The sequence below is a fragment of the Puma concolor genome, chromosome D1, assembly GCF_028749965.1.
Source record: "Puma concolor isolate L17-30 chromosome D1, mPumCon1.1.hap2, whole genome shotgun sequence".
NCBI classification, from domain to species: Eukaryota; Metazoa; Chordata; class Mammalia; order Carnivora; family Felidae; genus Puma; species Puma concolor.
Genome location: NC_141676.1, coordinates 99,980,902 through 99,991,826, shown reverse-complemented (window position 1 = coordinate 99,991,826; position 10,925 = coordinate 99,980,902). Strand labels below are relative to the sequence as shown.

The 10,925-nt window shown below is 47.0% G+C and overlaps 1 long non-coding RNA gene across 1 annotated transcript in view; it reads left to right on the top strand.

The window, feature by feature from the left end:
• The window catches only part of LOC147576927 (uncharacterized), a 253,624-nt gene that overhangs the window by 17,061 nt on the left and 225,638 nt on the right, over nucleotides 1–10,925 (top strand). The gene's annotated exons all lie outside the window — the stretch shown is intronic.

Sequence of the window (10,925 nt, the reverse complement as noted above, 5' to 3'; positions counted from 1 at the left end):
TTTGATCTTGATTCTTTATACTCCTTCGGGGTCCTCCTTCCTTCGTGTTTTATGGATAGCTCTTGGATGTGCTGGGCACTCTTCTAGGCACAGAGGATACTGCGGCGAACAGAACAGGCAAAAGTTTTGCCTTCAGGGAGCTTACATTCTAGTAGAAGCAGAAGACAAATGAGCAAAATATGTAGTATGTTAGATGGCAGTAGGAGCGATGGAGGCAAACAAAACACAGGCAGATACACAGTGTGTAAGGTGTTGTCAGAGATGGTCTCAATGAGAAGGTGACATCTGAGTGACCTGAAGGAGGCGAGGGAGTGAATCATCTGGCTATCTAAGGAGAGAATGTTCTAGGAAGAGGGGAACTACAGATGCAAAGATCATGAGGTAGAAACACAGTTGCCATTTTTGTGGAAAAACAAGAAGGTCAGTGTGACTGGCGTGAGGACAGCTTGGGAGATGAGGTCAATGAGGGAAGGCAGGGATTGCACCCTCTAGGGCCCTAAGGCCATTTTCATGGACTTCAACTTTTACTCTGAGATGGGAGCCATTGGAAGGTTTTGAGCAGAGGATGGGCACATCCTCTGATGTCTGAGAACACATCTGAAAAGAGCCAGGGAACACATCTGAAAAGAAGCAGACCATTAAGGACGTCACTCAAATTATCTGGTGAGAGATGGCGGTGTTAGTGTGGTAGGAGGCAGGAGGGTGGGGAGGTGTGGTTAGGTTCCGGACGTACTTGGAATGTTAAGAGCCAATAAGGTTTTCTGATGGATGAGGTGGTGTGAGAGAAAGGGAGGAATTTTTGACTTGAACATTAACTGAGAAGGTGGGTAGGAGGAGGGCAGGAGCTTGGTTTAATAATGTCAAGTTTGAGATGTCTGTTAGGCGTGTCAAGATGTCAAGAAAGTGGCTGGATGTGCAAGTTTGGCAGGGTCTGGGTTGCAATATAGAATTGAGAGCTGTCAGCATACGGCTGTTGTTTAAAGCCGTAAGATTAGGGGAGGTCACTGAGGGAGCAAATAGAAATAGAAGAGGTGTGCAAGGACCGAATCCTGGAGCTCTCCAACATTAAATGGTTTTAGAAACGAGTAGGAGCCGTCAGAGACTTAGGAGTGGCTAGTGAAGTAGAGAAGGAAAGAATCCAAGAGATGGGTGCTATGTTGTAAGCCAAGAAAGGAGATTTACCAAGGAGTAGAGAAAGATCATTCGTGTCAAATGCTGCTGATGGATTAAGTCACCCAAGTCTGGGAATTGATTTAGAAGGCTCCTGATGACCTGGAAGGGTACGAAGAGAAGGATGGGGTACAGTGTAGAAAACTCTTTGGAGGAGTTTTGTGGTAAAGGAAGGTGGGTGGGAAGTAAAAGGAGAAGTGAGGTCAAGAAAAATTTTTATTTTTATTATTGATTTTGAGAGAGAGAGAGAGAGAGAGAGAGAATGAGCAGGGGAGGGGCAGAGAGAGAGAGAGAGAGAGAGAGGGAGAGAGAGAGAGAATCCCAAGCAGGCTCTGTGCCGTCAGTGCAGAACCTGACTCATGGCTCAGTTCCACCAACCGCGAGATCACGACATCAGGAAACCTACCCAACCTGGGCACTGAGATCTCCTATGTGCAATCCCAGTTGCCTGTTTAGTTATAACCAGTTACTGGACCCCTTGCAAATTTGGTCCCTTTCACCATTTCATCCTTGGAGCTCTCTTCTCCTTTAGGTTGTATCATATAAGGCTTTTCTGGTTTTCCTCCTGACAGTTTCTTCCTCCTCTTTATTTCTAGTAGCCCTTATAGCGTGGTGGTTGTTCTGGGTGCAGATTGTAGATTTTCTGGGATGACTTCTGATTCCTCTGGTTACTAGCTCTGAGGCCTGCAGCGTTCCTATCTGTTTCTTCACGTGTAAACAAATGCGGCTGGTAGTAGTACCCGCCCTGTAGAGTTGACTTGAGCATTAAATGAGTTAATATGCATGAAAAAACCATTACAGCAATGCCTGACCTATAGGCAGCACGTGAGAAGATCGCTCTGATCTGCTACCTGTTCATCACCTGCTCCTTGTACGGACTGATGACGCCAAAACCTGTAGTTTCAGCACCAGTCATGGTTATCTGTCTGCCTCCTGACATGCCCTTGGACACCCCATCACCATCTCACCCTCAACATGTCCAAGCCTTAAACTCATCGTTCTTCACTTAGTTTGTTCCCATTCCTTTATTGCCTACGTCTGTGAATGGCATGATCGTTCATTCAATTTCCTACTCAGAATTTGCTGGTTTCCAACTTCTCCCCTCACTTAATTCTTAAAAAAAAAATTTTTTTAACATTTATTTATTTTTGAGAGAGAGAGAGACAGAGCATGAGTGGGGGAGGAGGAGAGAGAGAGAGAGAGAGAGAGAGAGAGAGAGAGAGAGAGAGAGGCACAGAATTCAAAGCAGGCTCCATGCTCCCAGCAGTCAGCACAGAGCCTGACTCGAACTGTGAGATCATGACCGAAGTCCATCACATCCAAAGTTGGACTCTTAACCGACTGAGCCACCCAGGTGCCCCTCCCCTCCTTTAATTCTTACAGAGGGATTATTTTAGTCCACAAACTCAAAGATGCAGGAAACATAACATTGTTTTTCTGTAATATACCTACATTTTTTCCCCTTCCCTTCCCTTCCCTTCCCTTCCCTTCCCTTCCCTTCCCTTCCCTCCCCTCCCCTCCCCTCCCCTCCCCTCCCCTCCCCTCCCCTCCCCTCCCCTCCCTTCCCTTCCCTTCCCTTCCCAAGAGAAAGAGAAGAGAAAGAGAGAGCACGGGAGGGGCAGAGGGAGAGAAAATCTTAAGCAGGCTTCAGGCCCAGCCCAGAGCGCAAAAACGCGGGGCTCGATCTCTTGAAATCAAGAGTCCAACACTTAACCAACTGAGCCACCCAGGCGCCCCTGTAATATACCTACATTTCTGTTTGGAGTGGTGGACACTTAGTTTCAGAAAGTGACGGAATTTCCCCTCCTTTCTCCAAGGATTGCCTGAGTTTCTGAAGAGTGTCCCATATATATTTGCCAGAGCACTAGAGGAAGTGGGCCTTGTTATTAAATGACCAGCCAAGTGTCCACTTAAATGTCTACTGCCTGGTTCCTGCTTGCCTGGCCTCTTTAGGTCTGGTGTCTTTATGCTACTTCTGGGTCACTCTTGGATACATAGGCATCATTCTTGGGGTAGCAAGAGAGAGTGTGACACTGACCAGGGTTCTAGCTGCCTCCAAAGTAGGTTACACTCTGTAGTCATTTCCTCTTTCTGGGACTGTGTCTCCTTTCTGAGGCTCTACCCAGGATGTTGGGATGGAAGCATAGTGATATCAGATCTCAGAACCTGCTTGGGGGTTTTGCTGTCTAAGGTGTCTGAGGACAGAACCCACCATCTGTTCTCTTATCTCTTCCCTCTGGCTGGGGGTAACGCCAGTGGGAGTCTGGCTTTACCCAAGATCTTTTCTCTGCATCTTTTGTATAGGTTTTGAATCCTTTCTGTTTTATTAAGGGCCTAGGCAACTCAAATCCAAAAGCTGGAATTTTTTCCCCCTGGTTTTTGCTGTCTCATCCCTTTACTGAGGCATAAGTACAAAAACTTGGCTGCTTAAAGTGGGACTATGCGGAGAAAGGGAAGCGAGCGAAAATACTGTTTAGAAATATTATCTCACCATGTTTCCTACATCTGCTGGGATCGGATCTTTTTGATTTTCTGTCTTTTGTTCCCCGAAATTTCCCCCCATTCTATGTCTATCGCTTCTGTTTTCTTTTGGAGTTTTATTCTGTTTCTCTTAGTTCGGGCAATATATTCCTCCCCAGCCATTGACAGTGGAGTTGCTGAAATGATAGGAGGTTTTGCATTTGAAGACCCTTGATGAAAAGTAAAATTAGGAAGACTGAGTGAGTTATGAAATGCCGATATGTGATTTAAGTTCATTAACATCTAACATTAAAAATTTAGCACACTAGGGGTGCCTGGGTGGCTCAGATGGTTAAACATCTGACTCTTGGTTTCAGCTCAGACCATGATCTCATCATGGTCATGGTATTGAGCCCTGAGTTGGGCTCAGAGTGGAGTGCAGAGCGTGCTTGGGATTCCTCTCTGTCCCTCTCTCTCTCTGCCCCTCCCCTGCTCGTGTTCTGTCTCTCTCTCTCAAGATAAATACACTTAAAAAAGTTTATTACAGTAAATAAAGGAAGTGTCAGTAGCATTTTACAGATCTTAAATTAGCAGTAACACGCACACTGTCGTGCCTGTGTGAGATCACCTTTTTTAGGATTGCCTAAACACACTTTCCACAAGAGTGTGTTAAATCTAGTTTGTTTATGGGGCGCCTGGGTGGCGCAGTCAGTTAAGCGTCCGACTTCAGCCAGGTCACGATCTCGCGGTCCGGGAGTTCGAGCCCCGCGTCGGGCTCTGGGCTGATGGCTCAGAGCCTGGAGCCTGTTTCCGATTCTGTGTCTCCCTCTCTCTCTGCCCCTCCCCCATTCATGCTCTGTCTCTCTCTGTCCCAAAAATAAATAAACGTTGAAAAAAAAAATTAAAAAACAAAAACAAAAACAAAAAAATCTAGTTTGTTTTGATGTATGTGCTATATAGTTGGGGTTTTCCTCATGCCAGTGTCCTTCTCCAAACATCCAGTGCCTTCCTGGCTTTAGGTCTTCCAGTTGGCTGGGTCCCCCTCCCTTACTGCCTCCCCCCCCCCCCAACCACCCCGCTCCTTCATGGTCTTCACGTCAGCTTTGGGGAGACTTCTATAAGGCGGGGGGGTCTGCCTGACATTGGACTCTATGATTTTTGGCACCTTGGTAGGGAGATACAGGAAAAGCCATCATTTAAAAGTTTCAAGCAGTTTTCAGTTTCTAGAGAGAGAGGGGCTTCAATTTATCTTGGGGCTGACTGATTCTTTGCTTTGGGAAAATCACTACATACAAAGGGCTTTTCATTTCCTAACTGTAAAGCAAGTATCCATCACTGAGCTGAGAGGAATGTTAAATCTGGTGGAATGGGAATTGTGTTCTTATCTCTTGCTTTTTAAATGTTTATTTTTATTTTATTTTTGAGAGAGAGAGAGAGAGAGACAGAGAGAGAATCCCAAGCAGGCTCTGCCTGTCAGCTCAGAGCCTGACGTGGGGCTCGAACTCACAAACCGTGAGATCGTGACCTGAGCTGAAATCAAGAGTCGGACACTTCGCCGACCGAGCCACCCGGACACCCCTGAACATTTAATTTGTTTAACTGTGATTCCTTTAACCTTACATTTGAGGAGCCATCCGAGACTAGTGGCTATCATGTTGGACAGCTCAGGGCTAGATGGCAGGAAACTATAAAGACGTTAAGTCCCAAAGCCTGAGCCCAGAGCTATGATGATGGCCGTCGTCATGAGAGAACACAGAGGCGCTAAGAGGCTGAGTCACCCCCATGTGAGGGGTGGAGCTCCCCCAGAAGGCCCTGCAGCAAGAGAGGGCAGCATCCTGACTGTGTCAGGGCTCATGTCCAGAAACTTAGTGGCTCAAAACAACACGGTCTATAGGTCAGAAGTCCTGGTGGGATTTGCTGGTTCTTTGGCCAGGGTCTTATGAGGCCAAAATTAAGATGTTGGCCAGGCTGGGGTGCCTGGGTGGCTCAGTCGGTTGAGCGTCCGACTTCCGCTCAGGTCATGATCTTGCAGTTTGTGAGTTTGAGCCCCGCGTCGGGCTCTGTGCCGACAGCTCGGAGCCTGGGGCCTGCTTCGGATTCTATGTCTCCTCCTCTCTCTGCCTCTCCCCTGCTCATGCTCTGTGTCTCTCTGTCTCTCAATAATAAATAAAAGAAGTTAAAAAAAAAAAAAGATGTTGGCCAGGCTGGCTCTTAGCTGGAGGCTCAGGGTAAGAATCCACTTCCAAACTCATTTAGGCTGTTGGCAGAATCCGAATCCTTATGGCCGCAGGTGGGGGGAGGGGGCTTTGTTTCTTCCCTGGTGGCTAGTTGGGATGGGCTGTCTGCTCCCAGAGGCTGCCCACATTCCTTCTCAAGTGGCCAGCATGGCATGTCGAATCTCCCATGTGCTTTTTCTGGCTTCCTCTCTTTCTCTTCTGCCACTAGCCAGAGAACATTCTCTGCTTTTTAAGGGCTCATGTGATTATGTTAGGCCTACATGGATAATCTCCCTCCCTTAAGATCAACTGTGCCACATAACATAACATAATCATGGGGATGACATCTTACTTCACGTATGGACTCCAGGGATTAGGAGGTAGGGAATCTTCAGAGACCGTTTTTAGAATTCTTCCACCGCTCGCACTTTTTGATAGGAGTATTTTATATTATCTACTCTCCTCAAATCTGTCTCATCTTCTCTCCATCTCCTCATCTTCTCATTCAGCTGATGACCTTGCTGCTTGTATGAAAACCCCTGGCCCTCCCGACTTCGGGTTCACACACCTCCCCACCTCCCACACCCAGTCATGACCAGACTTCCTGCAAGAGAAGCCTGCATTCTCCCACTTACCCTCACTGACCACTGTAGTCTGGCTTCTGTTACCAGAACCCCATTATGCTGCTCTTGTTAAAGCCACTGGCTGGTTATCGATGGCTGCATCACAAACCACTTCGAAATTCAGTGGCTTTAAACAATTTAATAATGTATCCCATCCTGCTATGGTTGATGGGCTCAGCTGGGAAGTTCTCTCTTGAAATTTCTTTCTCACGAGGATGTGGTCAGTAGCAGCTGGGCCTGGAGTCATCCAAAGGATCTGCTGAGTTGGACGTCCAAGGCAGCACACGGACACGACTGGCAGTTGGTGGTGGCTCTTGGCTGGGAGCTTAGCTGGGTCTGGGGACTGGAGTGCCTACACATGGCCAGTTATTTGACTTAGGCGCTCAGAATGGCAGCTGGGACACTTCCAAGAGGGAGTGTCCCAGGAGTGAGAATTCCTGGAGAACAAGGTGGAAGCTGCAAATACTCTTATGATCTGGCCTTGGAAGTCGTGCAGCGTGACTTCTACCATATGCTATGGGTCATAAGCAAAACACAGGGCCATCCCAGCTTCAAGGGGAAGGGATTACGCAGGGGCATGGTTTATTTAGGGGGCCATCCTTGGAGGCTAGCTACCGTAGTCACCAACAACTTGGTCTCTTCATCTTACTTGACTTCCTCCTCCTCCTTTTGTTGTCCTTCTCTCTTCTCCTCCTCCCCCCTTCCTCTTTCTCTTCTTCTTCTCCTCCTCCTCCCCTCCTTCTTCTCTCTCCTCTTCCTCCTCCTGCTTCTTCTTCCCTTAGTTTTTATTTAGTCATCTTACTTCTTAACAGCAGTTGATCTAGTTGATTGCTCTTTTTCGAAACTTTCCCTTTTTTGACTCCACAGACCCCTGGCTTTCCTCTTCCCTCTCTAGCTCCTGTTTGATATCCTTTGCTTCCCCCTGAAACTCTAAATATTCGATCATCTCAGATTCTAGGCCTGGGCTTGATTATTTCTCTTTGCCTTCCTGCATGATCTTTTTTGTCCCATGGTCGGTGCCTGCCACCCAAATGCTGATGTCTACCAAGTTTTATTTCTTTTTTTATTAAACATTTGTTTTAGGGACACCTGGGTGGCTCAGTCGGTTAAGCGTCCGACTCTTGGTTTTGGCTCAGGTGATGATCTCACAGTGCGTGAGTTCGAGCCCCATGTTGGGCTCTGTGCTGACAGTGCAGAGCCTGCTTGGGATTCTCTCTCTCTGATTCTCTCTCTGCCCCTCCCCCACTCACTCTGTCTCTCTCAAAAGTAAATAAACTTAAAAAATTTTTTTAATGTTTATTTTCGAGAGGGAGGGAGAGAGAGAGAGAGAGAGAGAGAGAGAGAGGGACAGAGACAGAGCGTGAGTGGGGGGGGTGGTGTGGGGGCAGAGAGAGAGGGAGACACAAAATCCCAAGCAGGCTCCAGGCTCTGAGCTGTCAGCACAGAGCCGGACACGGGGCTCGAACTCGTGCACCGTGAGGTCATGACCTGAGCCGTAGTCAGAAGCTCAACTGACTGAGCCGCGCAGGCACCCCTACCAAGTTTTGTTTCTAACCCCGACTTCTCCCCTGTGCTCAGAACTGGGTTATCCAGCTGTCTTCTTGTTACTTCTATTTGGATGTCTGATGGGCAGCGTAGACTTAACATATCTACTTCTCAACGTTTATTTATTTTGGGACAGAGAGAGACAGAGCATGAACGGGGGAGGGGCAGAGAGAGAGGGAGACACAGAATCGGAAACAGGCTCCAGGCTCTGAGCCATCAGCCCAGAGCCTGACGCGGGGCTCGAACTCACGGACCGCGAGATTGTGACCTGGCTGAAGTCGGACGCCAACCGACTGCGCCACCCAGGCGCCCCCACATATCTACTTCTCTATCCTAGCGCTCTCCCAGCCTTTTCTGTCTTAACACATTGGTCAGGCAAAAACCTAGGGGTCATCTGGGATTCTTTCTTCTTTCCTTTCAGCACCTCCACTTCCATCCAAACCGCTAGTTAGCAAGTCCTCGCTGTTCTTTGGGAGCAGGCCTTAACATATTTCTTTAAATATGCTTAATTTTTATTGCTTAGCGAACTGATCTATTTATAGAGAAGACATATTACATTACTAGGTTTGTCATGTAAAAGCAGCGTGTGACCCCATCCCAAATTCTCATTTCCCCAAGCAACCCCTCCCCACTGTTTTGGCTAGTTTTTTCCTGCTATTTACATCTGTATTTGGGAATTTCTCGAATCGATAGCTATTTCCTGATTTTTCCGTTCGAAGTAATGCCCGTTTTCTTTCACCTGTGGAAATGAGGTTAGCTTTCTTATATGCCTGTTTACTCCGCCACCAAACACGCTTACCCTTTTTGCATGTCCAGTACAGCGTCCTCACAACTTTTGGTTAAAGTTTAAGTGTTCATTCATCACAGTTTAGTGTTTATATTTGTATGCCTATGTAAGTATTCTTTACAGCTAAGCCATGTTATATGCTATGATTAGAATTCGATTTTTCTTCCCTCTGGAATTAATACTTGCCATCTTTTTTGTGTGTGTGGTTCTTGTTGAGAATTTAAAAAAACCTTATTTTAGGGGCACCTGGGTGGCTAAGTCGGTTAAGCGTCCGACTTCGGCTCAGGTCATGATCTCGCGGTTCGTGAGCTCGAGCCCAGCGTCGGGCTCTGTGCTGACAGCTCAGAGCCCGGAGCCTGCTTCGGATTTCGCGACTGCCTCTCTCTCTGCCCCTCCCCTGCTCATGCTCTGTCTGTCCGTCTCTCTCTCTCAAAATTAAATAAACATTAGAAAAAATTAAAAAATAATTTATTTTAAAATAATTAATATAGGGGCACCTTATTAATTACCTTACCTTACCTCAGTCGGGTAAGCGTCTGACACTTGGTTTCGGCTCAGGTCATGATCTCATGGTTTCGTGGGTTCGAGCCCTGCATCGGGGTCTGTGCTGACAGTGTGGAGCCTGCTTGGATTCTCTGTCTCCCTCTTTCTCTACCCCACCCCCACCTGCTCTGTCTCTCTCAAGATAAATAAATAAACTTAAAATAATTAAAGACATTATAGATTTACGGGAAGTTGCAGAAATACCATAAAGAGGGCCTGTGTACCCTTCACCCAGTTTTCCCACTGGTAACATCTTACATAGCTATAGTACAATATCAAAACGGGGAAACGGATATTGGTAAAATCCACAGACCTTATTCAGCTTTCACCAAGCCTCTCACTTTTAATTTTGTGTGTGCCTGAAAGGCACCACTTTTGCTGCTGTGGTTTTTGCCCAAACTGTTGTAGCGTCTTCCTAGGGTTAATGCAATATCCTCCCGGTTTTTTGCTTCTACTGTTGTTGTCTGCTGCCCTTAGAATAAGATTCACCCTTTTCACCGTGACCTGCAAGGCTCCATGGGACCTGGCTCTCGTCTGCCTCTGCAGTGACATCCCTTGCCTGAGCACCTTGAGTGAGTGCGCCTTTACTGTCCCTCTGCCTGCGTGCACTGCCTGCTGCTCTTGAAAAGGCCAGCTTCTCTTCCAGGACTCAGCCCAAGGGCCCTCTCCCTAGACTTGCCCTGGCCATCCTGAGTAAAGTGTTCTCTTATCGCTTCTCGTGTGTAGATGATCCCAATCTATACTCATCAGACTTAGTCACTGGTTTACTTGCTTAATGTCCATGTTCTGTGTGAGAGCATTTTTGTGGGGTGGGAACCTGTCTGTATCATTCACTACTCTGTGCTCGTCACCCTGCCCGGGGAATTACTCCCTGGCATGCAGTGTGCGCTTAGCGACTCTGGGGGTGAGGATTGCCTGGGTCAGGGACCCTGATGATGGGCTTGTGTGTTCAGAGAGCTGTTATATCAGCCAGCAGCGGTGAGCTGCCCTGGAGAGAGGCTAAGGCCTGTCCTTTGACTGAATCCACAAAGGCTTCCCATCCCTCTTCCCATGTTTTTCAGGATATAGAAGCAATAAAATAATACTTCTTTCTTTGTAATCACCTTATAACATAGTAGAGCCTGCTTTTTGTGCTAACTCCTACTCATGACTCCTTCTCTGGCAAAGGGCCCTGCCTCTATATTCCCATAGCACTTTATGGAGGACTGATTTTCATTTAATGAAATTCACCCATGTTCAGTATACTGAAACTTCCAGAAAGTTCCCTTGTGCCTAGGCTGCTGCTGCTTTTTAAAAACTGTGGTAAAATACATATAACATAAAATTTACCATTTCGGCCATCTTTAAGGGTGTGGTCCGGTGGTGTTAATTAAGTATGTCCGTATTGTGTCTCCATGACTACCGTCCATCTCTAGAATGTTTTCCATTTTGCAAAACTGAAACTCTGTACCCATACTCCATAGATACTAACTCCCCATTCCCCCATTTCTCAACCTCCTCCAGCCCCTGGTAACCACCCATACAACTTTCTGTCTCTCTGAATTTGACTTTGGTTTCTTCTTTTTTTTTCCTATTGTGGTA